This window comes from Balaenoptera physalus (assembly GCF_965194825.1).
Source record: "Balaenoptera physalus genome assembly, chromosome: 11".
Taxonomy (NCBI): Eukaryota; Metazoa; Chordata; class Mammalia; order Artiodactyla; family Balaenopteridae; genus Balaenoptera; species Balaenoptera physalus.
In genome coordinates this window covers 37,140,748-37,158,992 of record NC_138896.1, presented here as the reverse complement: position 1 = coordinate 37,158,992, position 18,245 = coordinate 37,140,748, and the positions used below count along the sequence as shown (strand labels likewise).

Here is an 18,245-nt window from a genome sequence, read left to right as displayed (position 1 = left end):
ACTATTGAGTATGATGCTTGCTGTGGGTTTGTCCTATATGGTCTTTATTATGTTGAAGTAGGGTCCCTTTATGCCCGTTTTCTGGAGAGTTTTTATCATAAATGGGTGTTGAATTTTGTCAAAAGCCTTTTCTGCATCTATTGAGATGATCATATGGTTTTTATTTCTTAATTTGTTAATGTGGTGTATCACATTGATTGATTTGTGTATACTGAAGAATCCTTGCATCCCTGGGATAAATCCCACTTGATCATGGTGTATGATCCTTTTAATGTGTTGTTGGATTTTGTTTGCTAGTATTTTGTTCAGGATTTTTGCATCTATGTTCATCGGTGATATTGGCCTGTAATTTTCTTTTTTTGTGATATCTTTTTCTGGTTTTGGTATCAGGGTGATGGTGGCTGTGTAGAATGAATTTGGGAGTGTTTCTCCCTCTGCAGTTTTTTGGAAGAGTTTGAGAAGGATGAGTGTTAGGTCTTCTCTAAATGTTTGATAGAATTCGCCCGTGAAGCCATCTGATCCTGGACTTTTGTTTGTTGGAAGATTTTAAATTACGGTTTCAATTTCATTACTTGTGATAGGTGTGTTTGTATTTTCTAATTCTTCCTGGTTCAGTCTTGGAAAATTGTACCTTTCCAAGAATTTGTTCATTTTTTCATGGTTTTCCATTTTATTGGCATATAGTTGCTTGTAGTAGTCTCTTAGGATGCTTTGTATTTCTGTGGTGTCTGTTGTAACTTCTTCTTTTTCATTTCTAATTTTATTGATTTGAATCCTCTCCCTCTTTTTCTTGATGAGTCTGGCTAAGGGTTTATCAATTTTGTTTATCTTCTCAAAGAACCAGCTTTTAGTTTTATTGATCTTTGCTATTGTTTTCTTTGTTTCTATTTCATTTATTTCTGCTCTGATCTTTGTGATTTCTTTCCTTCTGTTAACTTTGGGTTTTGTTTTTTCTTCTTTCTCTATTCCTTTGGGTTTAAGGTTAGATTGTTTACTTGAGATTTTTCTTGTTTCTTGAGGTAGGCTTGTATAGCTATAACCTTCCCTCTTAGAACTGCTCTTGCTGCATCCCATAGGTTTTGGATCATCATGTTTTCATTATCATTTTGTCTCTAGGTATTTTTTGATTTCCTCTTTGATTTCTTCAGTGATCTCTTGGTTATTTAGTAACGTATTGTTTAGCCTCCATGTGTTGTGATTTTTACGTTGTTTTCCGTGTAATTGATTTCTAATCTCATAATGTTGTGGTCAGAAAAGATGCTTGATATGATTTCAATTTTCTTAAATTTACTGAGGCTTGATTTGTGACCCAAGATGTGATCTATCCTGGAGAATGTTCCATGCGCACTTGAGAAGAAAGTGTAATCTGCTGTTTTTGGATGGAATGTCCTATAAATATCAATGGAATCTATCTGGTATATTGTGTCATTTAAAGCTTGTGTTTTCTTATTGTCTGTCTGGATGATCTGTCCATTGGTGTAAGTGAGGTGTTAAAGTCCCCCACTATTATTGTGTTACTGTCGATTTCCTCTTTTATAGCTGTCAGCAGTTGCCTTATATATTTAGGTACTCCTATGTTGGGTGCATATATATTTATAATTGTTATGTCTTCTTGGATTGATCCCTTGAACATTATGTAGTGTCCTTCCTTGTCTCTTGTAACATTCTTTATTTTTAAGTCTATTTTATCTGTTATGAGTATTGCTACTCCAGCTTTCTTTTGATTTGCATTTGCATTGAATATCTTTTTCCATCCCCTCACTTTCAGTCTGAATGTGTCCCTAGGTCTGAAGTGGGTCTCTTGTAGACAGCATTTATATGGGTCTTGTCTTTGTATCCATTCAGCAAGCCTGTGTCTTTTGGGTGGAGCATTTAATCCAGTCACGTTTAAGGTAATTATTGATATGTATGTTCCTATGACCATTTTCTTAATTGTTTTGGGTTTGTTTTTGTAGGTCCTTTTCTTCTCTTGTGTTTTCACTTAGAGAAGTTCCTTTAGCATTTGTTGTAGAGCTGGTTTGGTGGCGCTGAATTCTCTTAGCTTTCGCTTGTCTGTACAGGTTTTAATTTCTCTGTCGAATCTAAATGAGATCCTTGCCGGGTAGAGTAATCTTGGTTGTAGGTTTTTCCCTTTTATCACTTTAAGTATATCCTGCCACTCCTTTCTGGGCTGCAGAGTTTCCACTGAAAAATCAGCTGATAACCGTATGGGGATTCCTTTGTATGTTATGTTTTGTTTTTCCTTTGCTGCTTTTAATATTTTTTCTTTGAATTTAATTTTTGTTAGTTTGATTACTGTGTGTCTTGGTGTGTTTTTCATAGGGTTTATCCTGTATGAGACACTCCGTGCTTCCTGGAGTTGGGTGACTATTTCCTTTCCCATGTTAAGGACGTTTTCCACTGTAATCTCTTCAAATATTTTCTCAGACTCTTTCTTTTTTTCTTCTTCTGGGACCCCTATAATTCGAATGTTTATGCATTTAGTGTTGTACCAGAGGTCTCTGAGATTGTCTTCAATTCTTTTCATTGTTTTCTCTTTATTCTGCTCCTTGGCAGTTATTTCCACCATTTTGTCTTCCAGCTCACTTATTCGTGCTTCTGCCTCTGTTATTCTGTTTTTAATTCCTTCTAGTGTATTTTTCATTTCACTTATTGTGTTGTTCATCTTTGTTTGTTCTTTAGTTCTTCTAGATATTTGTTAAACATTTCTTGTATTTTCTCAATCTGTGCTTCCATTCTATTTTTGAGGTTCTGGATCATCTTTACTATCACTACTCTGAATTCTTTTTCAGGTAGATTGCCTGTTTCCTCTTCATTTATTTGGTCTTGTAGGTTTTTACTGTGCTCCTTCATCTGTGACATATTTTTTGCCGTCTCGTTTATTTTTAAAAATTTTATGAGTGGGATTGTGTTCCTGTTTTACTGGTTGTTTGGCCTGAGGCTTCCAACACCGGCGTTTGTAGGCTATTGGGTAGAGCTGGGTCTTGGTGCTGAGATGAGGAACTCTATGAGACCTCACTCCGATGAACATTCCCTGGTGTCTGAGATTCTCTGTTAGTGCAGTGGTTCGGACTTGTAGCTCCCACTCAGGAGCTTCCGCCCGACCCAGGCTTGCAAATCAACATCCTGCAAGTCGCCGGGGGTGCCAAAAAAAAAAAAAAGAGAGAGAGAGAAAACAATAACAAAGTGGAAAATAAAATTAGACTAGGAAGCAAACAGATATGCTAGCAAGAATGTAAAAATAAAAAATATAGATGAATCAACAACTGGAATGTACATCAGTACCACTATAGTAAAAAAGAGGAGGAGGGAAAAGAAAAATGGTGGGGGGAGGCAGGGCCTAAGCAAGGGTGAGGTTTGGGTGGTGGGTGGGGCCAATGCTCAGGACCCACAGGGCTGGAAAAGGCCCTGGGGGCTGTGGGGGCTGGGGCTTAGGCTCAAGGAACAGAAGGGGCCCAGGCATGCCCCCCACCCCTGGTCTCAGAGGGCAGGGGACCTCAGCTGGGTGCCCAGCAGGCTTCCTGGGCTCGAGTGGGCAGGGCAAATGCCCTCCTCTCGTCTCCTGCTCCTCTGATCTGGGGTCTGGGAGGACCTTTCCCACCTGCCTCTCCTGATCTCCCCCGCCTCCCTCCTATGCCCCCAGGACCAGTACGGTCCAGGGTGGGGGTGGTGGCGTGGGGGTGTGGCTTGGAGGGCAGGGGAGTGGCCTGGGACTTCAGCAGGCTCCTCGTGCCTGAGTGGGCGGGGCAATCGCCCTCCACTCCTCACCCACTCCTCCTGGAGTCCCCTCTCACCTGCCTCTCCTGTTCTCCCCTCAGCCTCCTTTCTATGCCCACAAGGACCCACATGACCTGGATTGGGCTTTGGAGGGCAGGGGATTGCCCTGGGAGCTCAGCAGGCTCCCTGGGCCCAAGTGGGCCGGGCAAACGACCTCTGCTTCTCTTCCGCTCCTCCTGGATGGCCCCTCCCACCTGCCACTCATTATTTTCCCTGCCTCCCTCCTTTGCCCCCCAGGATCCACATGGCCTGCGTGGGGCTTTGGAGGTGGGGGAACTGGCTTGGGAGCTCAGCAAGCTCCCTGCCCGAGTGGGCCAGGTAATCACCCTCTGTTCCTTTCCCGCTCTTCCTAGAGAGTCCCTCCCACCTGCCTCTCCTGATCTCTCCTGCCTCAGGTGCACCGATCTTGTCGGCCTCCACTCCTCCTCCCCCGCTTCAGTCCCCCTACGTCACTCTGAGGTTCCTCCCGTCTCCTTAGGGGTCATAGTCCCCCACTAAAGGCCATAAGGTGCCCTAGTTGTGGGGAGAGGCTAACTCTGAGTCTTCCCACACTGCCATCTTGACTCCTCTCCCTTGTGATTAGGTTTTTTTTTTTTAAAGCTGAGATTGAATTTCCTGATGTTATTTTTTTATTTTTTATTTTTTAATTAATTAATTAATTTATTTTTGGCTGTGTTGGGTCTTCGTTTCTGTGCGAGAGCTTTCTCTAGTTGCGGCAAGTGGGGGCCACTCTTCATCGCGGTGCATGGGCCTCTCACTCACTCTCGCGGCCTCTCTTGTTGCGGAGCACAGGCCCCAGACGCGCAGGCTCAGTAATCACGGCTCACGGGCCCAGCCGCTCCGCGGCATGTGGGATCTTCCCAGACCAGGGCTCGAACCCATGTCCCCTGAATTGGCAGGCAGATTCTCAACCACTGCGCCACCAGGGAAGCCCTGTGATTAGGTTTTGACAGAATAAATATACTACTTCAAACAGCCACTGTGCCAGTTTTGTTTGCTAGGATTTTGCTAGGGTATACTATATATATCTGATAATTGCAATGTTGTAATCTTAAGTAGAGAATTTTTTTTTCACATGCCCCTATTTTACTGGACACAGTAGCACATTTTAAAGGTGTATGTTGTTTTTTTGTCTTCTGTAAGTATTCATTTAGCAAATATTTGAGTTCCTAGTATGTGTGCAGCACAGTTTTCTTATTCTTCACAGATCCTCTTTTGGAGTTCTGTATTTTTCAAAGATTGTTCTTCATCTTCTTTTACATATTGTAAGCAACGTAATGAAATCCTACTAGAAAAAAGATTTCTGGTTATTAAACTTTTTGTATTTGTTTTGTATTCTTTTCACACTTAACTCATTTGAAGATAAACAAATGAAATGTTAAGATTTTCTTGCCCATGGTGATAAATCATGTTTGATAAAGCCTTTAAATTTATAAATGGGCAATATGATTTACATTTTTTGAAAATATTTTACTACTCTTGCTGACTGGCTTTCTTGAAGTTGATTGGGGCTTTTCTTTTAACTTATGTAATAAGGTTTGGGAACTTTGTTGTTTCTTAGACTAGGCTTTTTTTAAAAAAAATTTATTTATTATTTATTTTTGGCTGCATTGGGTCTTCGTTGTGGTGCGCAGACTTTCTCTAGTTGCGGTGAGCGGGGGCTACTCTTTGTTATGTTTCCCGGGCTTCTCATTGCAGTGGCTTCTCTTGTTGCAGAGCACGGGCTCTAGGCATGCGGGCTTCAGTCGTTGTGGCCCGTGGGCTCTAGAGCGCAGGCTCAGTAGTTGTGGCGCACTGGTTTAGTTGCTCCATGGCATGTGGCATCTTCCCAGACCAGGGCTTGAACTCGTGTCCCCTGCATTGGCAGGTGGATTCTTAACCACTGCGCCACCAGGGAAGTCCTAGACTAGGCTTTTTAAAATTCACTCACCCTTGAAGGGCTCTCTCTTCTGAATTTGTTTTTTGTTTTTTTTTGTTTTTTTAGGCAGCATTTCCTCTACTTGCAAAAAAAAATTTATATCTGTGCTGCTTATCATACATCAGCATTTAATTTATCATCTTTGGTGCTGAGAGAAAAGTAATGATGATGTGGGTGTTCTTTGGGGATATAAGCAAAGCACAGTACTGCAGTTGGATGAAAACATGGAAGCCCCCACACCCATTCTTCCTTTCTCCCAACTTTATAGTTTACAAATTTCAAACTACAGAAGAGCTAAAAGACTAGAGCAATGAATATTTGTATATTTTTCACTTAGACCAACCAGCTTTTCTTCTATTTCTTTGCTACCTTGCTGCATGCAGGTTGCAGTAACCCTGACACTTTATCCCTAAGTTCTTTAGCATGCGCTTCCTAAGAATAAGGATATCCTTTTCCGTTACCACAATAGTATTATCATACCTAAGAAAAGTATCAACAGTTTCATAACAGTTAATACACAGTCTCGATTCAGATTTCCCTAATTGTCCCCCCATTTTTTTTTTTAGCAGTTTTTAAAATACTGTTTTTAATCCAGGATCCAGTCAAGGGTAAAGCATTTGATTATGTCTCTTTATTTTAATCCACAGTGGTTTCTCTGCCATTTTTTGGTTTATTTCTTTGTTTTTCCTGACTTAAAAAAATTCTTTTTTGGAAGAATCTGAGTCTTGGTCAAATTCTACACTGTTCAGTATTCCAGATTTATCTGATTGGTTCCCTCATAATTAAATTCAGCTTAAACTTTATTTTGCAGGAATTGCTTTGTACAGTAGATGACATATACTTCTTCAGGTGTTCCACAAAGTTACATCGTGCTACTCTTGGTACTAGTAGCTAAGTTTGATCACTTGCCCAAGTTGGTGACTACTAGATTGCTTCATTATATATGTATATTTTTTCATCTGTGGTGACTAAGTAATCTGTGGGATCCAGGCTCACCTTTGGATTAAATTTTATACGTGCAAGAAGTGTTTTATCAATCTAGAAAGAAAATTTGGATATTTATTAGCCTAAGACACACTTTTTTGTCTTTGTTATGTGATCCTAAGCCTAATGAAACCATAGAGTTAGAAATACAGCTATTGCTCATTTTTGTTAACCTTTAACAAATGAGTTTATTTTTAACGATACTTTTCTTTATTCAAATTTTTGGCAACACGGGCTGTTTATTATTATCAATAACAATAAAGTGCTTGTGCAGATCTATCCATTTTCTTTAAAAGCTTAGGAATTCAGCTTTGAAGTTTTAAAAAAAAGTGTTTTCTCAGTTACTTAATAGCTTGTCTTCAACCTAACCAAATCGAAATTGTCCCATAGTAATGATTAGCTTAAAAATATATGCATTGCAGAGCACAATATGGTAGTGTTTTTCTCTTTCTTCTTTTCTTTCTCCTTCCTTCCTCCCTCCCTCCCTCCCTCATGTAATTCTGAACTCTTTTGGGGCTGCTCATGATATTTTCATTTTTTGGTAAAGACATGGAAATCCTCCTTTAAAGAATGAATGTCACCAGTAAAGGTAAGTCATTATTGAACTACTACAGAAACAGGGTATGCCGTAGAACCAGTGAGAGAATTTGATTTCTAACTTTTTGCATTTTACATTTACTTACTAGAATTGTGTGTGTGTGGTTCACAGAACAAGTGGGATGGTATGTGTGTTGGCTTCTGTTAGAAAATAATGATACTTGTATAATGATTACAATGTAATGATTCCAAAGATGGAGCAAAGAGCTTAAAAGCCCCTGGAGGGAAAATCCTAAAGTGTCTTAAGAGGACAGGTGGCTTACTTCCCATACTGGACCGTGGAAATGAGAAAACACTTTTTCTTTCTTTCATTTTATTTTTCTTGCATTTCCTTCTACTAGGAAATCTGTTAGATTAGGTAGATCACCTGGTGCCTGGCTCTGAGTGAACAGGAATATTTATGAGCAGGCTGAGGCAGTTCTTAAGTGTCCACTTCTTTGATAGAGAAGGACTGCTTATTCCAAGCTCAGGCATTACTTTTCCCACAGAAATTGCCTGCCATCACCTCCCTGGCAGTAGAATGACTAATTATAAGCTGGAGTCTTAACATTTTTCGCTGTTTTGACATTGTGTGCTTGGCAGGGTGTAGGGTACTTCTTCTTCAGGGTGTCTGTACTTATCAAATACAATGTAGATGCCATTATAATATTAAATATATGATTGGTAACTCTTACCTTCCAATTTCCATCAATAAAACACAGCTGCTCAGTTACAAATCAGGATGGATTAAGCAGTTTGTTATATCTTGTGGCTCATTAGCATAATTTGAAACAATGAAGATTTACCAAGGTAGATTTTTAGGGCCAGATTTTTGCTGGTGCTGTTCTGTGCTTTGTTAACATTCAGCCTTAGTGGCTAGACTTCAGACAGGTTCTGCAAGCAGACTGGTGTACAATAGTGGCCACCCCCAAGGTTTCCTATCTCAGAGAGGAGGGGTGATCCTAATGATAGTGTTCTAGAATGTTGTCTCTAGCTGATAAAGCGGTTCTAACTGCCTTTGTTGCTGGCAAGTGGTGTGGCAGTTGAACAGCTTTGAATAAATGAGAGTAAAAGGTAAGGGTAGAAGTGGGAAGGTGACATGCTGGAGACACCTGTGTGAGGATATTAGGTCTGTTGATGCAGTGTGCTGTATCAAGGGCAGAAACGCAGCTGTTGGCTCTTGGCAGGTCCTTTTAACCAGATTTTTTCCTTCCTTTTTAGGTGATTTACTCAGTTGGAATTTATTTCTCTCACCTTTCTTAAGGTGAGGGAAACTTCTATCTTGGGTATCAGTCTCATTCGCAATTGTAGGGGCAAGGGTTTTAGGAGGACTTACTGTCTTCAGACATTAAATTCTCAACCTTAGTTGCCTTTAGCAGCCCAAGCTATGTATGAATGCAGTTGAATTCTAGATTGCCCCGTTCTGTTTGTTTCTTGTGCACATTATTTCTGGGTTTCTGTTAATGAGAAAGGCATTTCCTTTTGGAAAATTGCATTAGGAATGTGCAGTGATACCTGTTCCTTAGCCAGATGTTGCATAATTTAATTTTGCAGTGGGAATAAAAAATGTTTAAAGAATTCAATTGATAAATATTTATTGAATGTTGACAGTATATGTTGTTTACTTTGCTGGGGGAAATCCTAAGATGAGTAAAGCAGAGGCCCTTCCCCGAATGAAATTTTATTTTATAAAAAGCCTTTTAATGAGCACAAAAAGTAAAACAAACACAACTAACAAGTAAAATGAGTAAATATGTGTTTGAAATATTAAAAAGTCAGTAGGTATTTTTTTTGCAGGATACTATCAAATGAATAATTCTAATTAAAAATATTTTAAACCAATGGGTTCTTATTTTATAGAAAAAAATTTTTTTAATTAGTTGATTAATTTTTTATTTTTGGCTGCGTTGGGTCTTTGTTGCTGCGCACCGACTTTCTCTAGTGTGGCGAGCGGGACTAGTCTTGGTTGCGGTGCGCAGGCTTCTCATTGCAGTGGCTTCTCTTGTTGCGGAGCACGGGCTCTAGGCGCGTGGGCTTCAGTAGTTGTGGCTCGAGGGTTTTAGAGCAGGCTCAGTAGTTGTGGCGCACGGGCTTAGTTGCTCCACGGCATGTGGGATCTTCCTGGACCAGGTCTCGAAACCGTGTCCCCTGCATTGGCAGGCGGATTCTTAACCACTGTGCCACCAAGGAAGTCCCTAGAAAAAAAAATTTAAGAGCAGATTTTCAAAAGTTGTAGTCTTGCCAACACCAGACAAATAATCGACACAAAATATGTGCTGCTTTAAGATTATATTGATAGTCTTCACAGTATTTCTCTTCAACACTGTTACCTGATGAGCATATATAGCAGTGAAGTAATAACTGCTAACATTTATCATATACTTGCTATACGCTTATTTCTTTTTTATTTATAAACTTTAAGTGTAAATTTTATAGGGGACTCTTAGAGATCAGTAACTGTCCCACAGTTATAGAGCTTAGCTGGCAGAGCCTGGATTCAAACCAGGCAAGTCAGATGTTTTAACTACTTTTATTTCTTGGGCTCAATCATCCTCTGCACGCCCCCCACCCCGGTAGGTTCTTTTTTTTTTTTTTTTTTTAAATATGATTTGGAAGAACCTGCAAAATTCAATTTAAAGTAAAGGTAACTTTTTTCTTCAAACTTTTATTGTAAAAGGAAAATTATAAGGGAAAATGTGGTTAATTTCATTACCTAAATCAATTTTTCCATAAATACACATATTTTTGCAATGTGTAATTGTATTTGTGATTTTACATTCTACTATTTCTTTGTCATTGTATCAGACATTTCACATAGTTCTGTTTTTAAAATTATTTTGAATTGTTATATATTATGCCTCTGACCTAACTTATCCACATTTGCTGTCTGTTTCCCTACTTTGGGACTGTTCTGGTTGTTTTCAGTTTTTCATTATTATACATAATGAAATAATGAATATTTTTCTACACAGAACAGTATTCTTCTGTTGAATTATTTCTATAGGATAAATTCCCAGAAGCGGGTCAGATACACTCTTGAACCTCATGAGTTAGTTTATGCCCAGCAGTACCTTTATTATAATGTTAATTAGGTAGGGAGAAGTAAATTTGCAGAGTAAAATGTGTTATTTTCCTTGTAAAGTCATTTTGCATATAAAAGAGGTTGAGTTATGCTGTTTTCTTATTTCTGTTGGGAAAAGTAAAAATTACAGAGATACAGGCAATATTAAGTTAGAAGTGCTTGTAGCGTTTCAGTTTTGTCATTCTCTGGCATGGTCTTTTAGTTTTTATATTTTCAGGAGTATAACTGGTATGCGATTCCAAGCCCTGTAAAGAAAATAGGGATAGAGGGAAGAATGGCATTGCACTGGTGAAGAGTAAGGTTCAGGAATGCCTATTTAACTATGATGATGATAATTTTATCGTCATCAGCAGTTTTATATCAGCAGATGCCAGACAGCTAGGAATTTAGCCATCTCAGATGCATAGTGGGGGAAGTGGAGAGACTCAAATAAAAGTACACAGCCAGGTCATATCCCTAGGGAGCCCCAGCCTAGCTCCTACTTGGGGTGAAGACAGCCACTGCAGGGAGAGGTAGCTGTTGGAGCAAGCTTGGGTGCATTGCGAAGCACTCTTGTGCTTTTTGCTCCAGGTGAAGTGCATTATTCCCCTCACTGACAGCTAACAACACTGTTTCATTCATCTTTTGAATCCTAGTACAGTGCCTGGCACATAATAGGCCATTCAGTTGAGTTAAATTCATGGAGGAGTTTTGAAAAGAGTGGTTAGCAGATAGGCAGTGAAAATTGTACTAGATAACTTGGGGCTGCTTGGGCAAATGCACAGAGTTGGTGGGAAGAGATTTTGATGGCTTCAGTGGATGGTTAACAGAATTCAAAGATTGTTTAGGAAGAAGAGATGATGTTAACTGCTATATTGAAACCTCCTTTGAAAACTTAAAACCACACAAAAACCTGAAAAAAATAAATGTTTTTAGTAGCTTTATAATGATCTTCAAAACCTGGAAGCAACCAAGATGTCCTTCAGTAGGTGAATGAATAAGCAGACTGCAGTACATCCATTCAATGGAATATTATTCAGTGATAAAAAGAAATGGTCTGTATGGTAATGGATTAGAGTTGGAGACATCAGTAGGAACTCATGTTTAGCTTATTATAGATGTAAATAGTTACATATAAAATATTTATAAATATGTGTACACACAGGTTAGTTTATGTACATATATTTTCTTGCTCTGTCAGCTGAGAGGGCCTGGAAGCAATGACATCCCATTAGCAGTGAGCATACCTAGCACCCAGATCTTGGTTTTTAATACCATTCTCCAACAAAAGGAACCATCCAGTCTCTTGGGAGAAACAGCCAGTTCTAAGACTGGGGCCGAAAATATACAAGATGAGCATGGATCATATTGTAATGCCAGAAAGTAAAGGAAGTGCTTTAAAAAAAAGAAAAAAAAAACCCACAATGATGGGAGCATGTCAGAGGGACATAGGAGCCAACAAAAAGTGCTCCCAATAACCAAAGCTGGAACAATTGGAGCAATAAGATAAATAAAGTAGTAATGGATTATACCCAAAGTATAACACATCCATGAGTCTGTACTGATATAATTAGTGATTGATTAAATAAATAAAAGTGGGAGAAGAGACCAATTTGCTGTGCAAAAGAATTCCAAACTATTTATGTAGATACTCTGCCCTCAAGGAGGGGGAGCCCAAGTTTCTACCCCTTAAATGTGGGCTGTGAGCAGTGACTTTTCCCCAAAGAGAAAGAAAGGGGAGAAGAGTAACTTTAAGATAGAGAAACCTGACAAACACCACCTCAGCCAGGTGATCAAAGTTAACATCAGCAGTGATAATTCATGTTGATAGCATGTACCCTTGATATGATGTGATGAGAAGGGTACTCTACCTCTACGGTCTTCATCCCCCAAACTCATAAACCCAGTCCAACTATGAGAAAAACACCAGATAAACCCAAATCAATACATGTTATACAAAATACCTGACCAGTACTCTTCATAACTATCAAGGTCATTAAAAAACAAGGAAAGTTTGAGAAACTGTCAGAGTTAAGAGGGACCTAAAGAGACATGACAACTAAATGTAATATATATTATGGATGGGATCTTGGACAGAAAAAGGAATTAGTGTGAAAACTAAGGAAATATGAATGAGTTTTGGACTTCATATTTAATGAAGTTAATAGTGTATCATTATTGTACTATACATAGAAAATGATAAAGATGCCACCAAAAAATTATTAGAGCTCATCAATGAATTTGGTAAAGTTGCAAGATACAAAATTAATATACAGCAGTCTCTTCCATTTCTACATACTAACAACCACTATCAGAGAAATTAAGGGAACAGTTCGATTTATAGTCTCATCAAAAAGAATAAAATACTTACTAAGGAGGTGTAAAAGACCTGTACTTGGAAGACCATAAGGCACTGATGGAAGAAATTGGAGATGATACAAACAGATGGAACAATACACTGTTTTCATGGATTGGAAGAATTAATTTTGTTAAAATGACCATATTACCCAAGGTAATCTATAGATTCAACACGATCCCTATCAAGATGTCAATGGCATTTTTCACAGAACTGGAACAAATATTTTAAATTTGTATGGAAACACAAAAGACCTTAAATAGCGAAAAACAATCTTGAGAAAGAAAAACAGAGCTGCAGATATCATGCTCCCTCACTTCAGACTATACAGCAAAGCTACAGTAATCAGCACAGTGTGGTACTTGCACTAAAACAGGCACATAGATCAATGGAACAGAATAGAGAGCTCAGAAATGAGCCCAGGGATTAACCAAGATGGCGGAGTAGAAGGACGTGCTCTCACTCCCTCTTGCGAGAGCACCAGAATCACAACTGGCTGCTGGACAATCTTTGACAGGAAGACCCTGGACTTCACCAAGGAGGATACCCCACGTCCAAGGACAGAGGAGAAGCCACAGTGAGACGGTAGGAGGGGCGCAATCAGAGTAAAATCTAATCCCATAACTGCTGGGTGGGTGACTCACAGACTGGCGAACACTTATACCACAGAAGTCGACCCACTGGAGTGAAGGTTCTGAGCCCCACGTCAGGCTTCCCAACCTGGGGGTCTGGCAACGGGAGGAGGAATTCCTAGAGAATCAGACTTTGAAGCCTAGTGGGAGTTGATTGCAGGACTTTGACAGGACTGGGGGAAACAGAGACCCCACTCTTGGAGGGCACACACAAAGTAGTGTGCGCATCGGGACCCAGGGGAAGGAGCAGTGACGCTGGGGGAGAGTGAACCAGACCTACCTGCTGGTGTTGGGGGGTCTCCTGCAGAGGCGGGGGGTGGCTCTGTTTCACCGTGGGGACAAGGACACTGGCAGCAGAGGTTCTGGGAAGTGCTCCTTGGCATGAGCCCTCCCAGAGTCTGCCATTAACCCCATCAAAGAGCCCAGGTAGGCTCCAGTGTTGGGTTGCCTCAGGCAAAACTACCAACAGGGAGGGAACCCAGCCCCACCCATCAACAGTCAAGTGGATTAAAGTGTTACGGAACTCTGTCCGCCACAGCAACAGTCAGCTCTACCCACCACCAGAGCCTCCCATCAGGCCTCTTAGATATCCTCAACCACCAGAGGACAGACAGCAGAATCAAGAAAAACTACAATCCTGCAGCCTGTGGACCAAAACCCACAGTTACAGAAAGATAGACAAGATGAAAAGGCAGAGGGCTATATATCAGATGAAGGAACAAGAAAAAACCCCAGAAAAACAACTAAATGAAGTGGAGATAGGCAACCTTCCAGAAAAAGAATTCAGAATAATGATAGTGAAGATGATCCAGGACCTCGGAATAAGAATGGATGCAAAGATTGAGAAGATGCAAGAAATGATTAACAAAGACCTAGAAGAACTAAAGAACAAACAAACAGAGATGACCAATACAATAACTGAAATGAAAACTACACTAGAAGGAATCAATAGCAGAATAACTGAGGCAGAAGAACGGATAAGTGACCTGGAAGACAGAATGGTGGAATTCACTGCTGCGGAACAGACTAAAGAAAAAAGAATGAAAAGAAATGAAGACAGCCTAAGAGACCTCTGGGACAACATTAAACGCAACAACATTCGCATTATAGGGGTCCCAGAAGGAGAAGAGAGAGAGAAAGGGCCAGAGAAAATATTTGAAGAGATTATAGTCGAAAACTTCCCTAACATGGGAAAGGAAATAGCCACCCAAGTCCAGGAAGCGCAGAGAGTCCCATATAGGATAAACCCAAGGAGAAACACGCCGAGACACACAGTAATGAAAATGGCAAAAATTAAAGACAAAGAAAAATTATTGAAAGCAGCAAGGGAAAAATGACAAATAACATACAAGGGAACTCCCATAAGGTTAACAGCTGATTTCTCAGCAGAAACTCTACAAGCCAGAAGGGAGTGGCATGATATACTTAAAGTGATGAAAGGGAAGAAACTACAACCAAGATTACTCTACCCCGCAAGGATCTCATTTAGATTTGATGGAGAAACCAAAAGCTTTACAGACAAGCAAAAGCTAAGACAATTCAGCACCACCAAACCAGCTCTACAACAAATGCTAAACGAACTTCTCTAAGTGGGAAACACAAGAGAAGAAAAGGACCTACAAAAACAAACCCAAAACAATTAAGAAAATGGTCATAGGAACATCCATATCGATAATTACCTTAAACGTGAATGGATTAAATGCTCCAACCAAAAGACACAGGCTTGCTGAATGGATACAAAAACAAGATCCATATATATGCTGTCTACAAGAGACCCACTTTAGACCTAGGGACACATACAGACTGAAAGTGAGGGGATGGAAAAAGATATTCCATGCAAATGGAAATCAAAAGAAAGCTGGAGTAGCTATACTCATATCAGATAAAATAGACTTTAAAGTAAAGAATGTTACAAGAGACAAAGAAGGACACTACATAATGATCAAGGGATCAATCCAAGAAGAAGATATAACAATTATAAATATATATGCACCCAACAGAGGAGCACCTCAATACATAAGGCAACTGCTAACAGCCGTAAAAGAGGAAATTGACAGTAACACAATCATAGTGGGGGACTTTAACACCTCACTTACACCAATGGACACATCATCCAAAATGAAAATAAATAAGGAAACACAAGCTTTAAATGACACAATAGACCAGATAGATTTAATTGATATTTATAGGACATTCCATCCAAAAACAGCAGATTACACGTTCTTCTCAAGTGCGCACTGAACATTCTCCAGGATAGATCACATCTTGGGTCACAAATCAAGCCTCAGTAAATTTAAGAAAATTGAAATCATATCAAGCATCTTTTTTGACCACAATGCTATGAGATTAGAAATGAATTACAGGGAAAAAAACGTAAAAAAGACAAACACATGGAGGCTAAACAATACGTTACTAAATAACCAAGAGATCACTGAAGAAATCAAAGAAGAAATCAAAAAATACCTAGAGACAAATGACAATGAAAACACGACAACCCAAAACCTATGGGATGCAGCAAAAGCAGTTCTAAGAGGGAAGTTTATAGCTCTACAAGCCTACCTCAAGAAACAAGAAAAATCTCAAGTAAACAATCTAACCTTACACCTAAAGGAACTAGAGAAAGAAGAACAAACAAAACCCAAAGTTAGCAGAAGGAAAGAAATCATAAAGATCAGAGCAGAAATAAATGAAATAGAAACAAAGAAAACAGTAGCAAAGATCAATAAAACTAAAAGCTGGTTCTTTGAGAAGATAAACAAAATCGATAAGCCATTAGCCAGACTCATCAAGAAAAAGAGGGAGAGGACTCAAATCAATAAAATCAGAAATGAATGAAAAAGGAGACGTTACAACAGACACTGCAGAAATACAAAGCATCCTAACAGACTACTACAAGCAACTTTATGCCAATAAAATGGACAACCTGGAAGAAATGGACAAATTCTTAGAAAGGTATAACCTTCCAAGACTGAACCAGGAAGAAACAGAAAATATCAACAGACCAATCTCAAGCACTGAAATTGAAACTGTGATTTAAAATCTTCCAACAAACAAAAGTCTAGGACCAGATGGCTTCACAGGTGAATTCTATCAAACATTTAGAGAAGAGCTAACACCTATCCTTCTCAAACTCTTCCAAAAAATTGCAGAAGAAGGAACACTCCCAAACTCATTCTATGAGGCCACCATCACCCTGATACCAAAACCGGACAAAGACACTACAAAGAAAGAAAATTACAGACCGATATCACTGATGAATATAGATGCAAAAATCCTCAACAAAATACTAGCAAACAGAATCCAACAACACATTAAAAGGATCATACAGCACGATCAAGTGGGATTTATCCCAGGGATGCAAGGATTCTTCAATATACGCAAATCAAACAATGTGATACACCATATTAACAAACTGAAGAAGAAAAACCATATGATCATCTCAACAGATGCAGAAAAAGCTTTTGACAAAATTCAACACCCATTTATGATAAAAACTCTCCAGAAAGTGGGCATAGAGGGAACCTACCTCAACATAATAAAGGCCATATATGACAAACCCACAGAAAACATCATTCTCAATGGTGAAAAACTGAAAGCATTTCCTCTAAGATCAGGAACGAGACAAGGATGTCCACTCTTGCCACTATTATTCAACATAGTTCTGGAAGTCTTAGCCGCGGCAATCAGAGAAGAAAGAGAAATAAAAGGAATACAAATTGGAAAAGAAGAAGTAAAACTGTCACTGTTTGCGGATGACATGATATTATACATAGAGAATCCTAAAACTGCCACCAGAAAACTGCTAGATCTAATTAATGAATATGGTAAAGTTGCAGGATACAAAATTAATGCACAGAAATCTCTTGCATTCCTATACACTAATGATGAAAAATCTGAAAGAGAAATTATGGAAACACTCCCATTTACCATTGCAACAAAAAGAATAAAATACCTAGGAATAAACCTACCTAGGGAGACAAAAGACCTGTATGCAAAAAAGTATAAGACACTGATGAAAGAAATTAAAGATGATACCAACAGATGGAGAGATATACCATGTTCTTGGATTGGAAGAATCAACATTGTGAAAATGAGTATACTACCCAAAGCAATCTACAGATTCAATGCAATCCCTATCAAATTACCAATGGCATTTTTTACGGAGCTAGAACAAATCATCTTAAAATTTGTATGGAGACACAAAAGACCCCGAAGAGCCAAAGCAGTCTTGAGGCAAAAAAATGGAGCTGGAGGAATCAGACTCCGTGACTTCAGTCTCTACTACAAAGCTACAGTAATCAAGACAATATGGTACTGGCACAAAAACAGAAACATAGATCAATGGAACAAGATAGAAAGCCCAGAGATTAACCCACGCACCTATGGTCAACTAATCTATGACAAAGGAGGCAAAGATATACAATGGAGAAAAGACAGTCTCTTCAATAAGTGGTGCTGGGAAAACTGGACAGCTACATGTAAAAGAATGAAATTAGAACACTCCCTAACACCATACACAAAAATAAACTCAAAATGGGTTAGAGACCTAAATATAAGACTGGACACTATAAAACTCTTAGAGGAAAACATAGGAAGAACACTCTTTGACATAAATCACAGCAAGATCTTTTTTGATCCACCTCCTAGAGTAATGGAAATAAAAACAAAAATAAACAAATGGGACCTAATGAAACTTCAAAGCTTTTGCACAGCAAAGGAAACCATAAACAATACAAAAAGACAACCCTCAGAATGGGAGAAAATATTTGCAAACGAATCAACGGACAAAGGATTAATCTCCAAAATATATAAACAGGTCATTCAGCTCTATATTAAAGAAACAAACACCCCAATCCAAAAATGGGCAGAAGACCTAAATATACATTTCTCCAAAGAAGACATACAGACGGCCACGAAGCACATGAAAAGATGCTCAACATC

At 39.1% G+C, this 18,245-nt stretch overlaps 1 protein-coding gene and 1 long non-coding RNA gene across 3 annotated transcripts in view; both read left to right on the top strand.

Annotated features, from left to right (window-relative positions):
* ZFAND3 (zinc finger AN1-type containing 3) overlaps window positions 1–18,245 on the top strand; it is a 329,704-nt gene that overhangs the window by 172,522 nt on the left and 138,937 nt on the right. The window lies entirely within an intron of this gene.
* LOC309637647 lies at window positions 534–6,974 on the top strand. The gene is made up of 2 exons (XR_014250720.1): window positions 534–4,360; window positions 4,721–6,974. It is a non-coding gene; the product is annotated as an uncharacterized lncRNA (long non-coding RNA).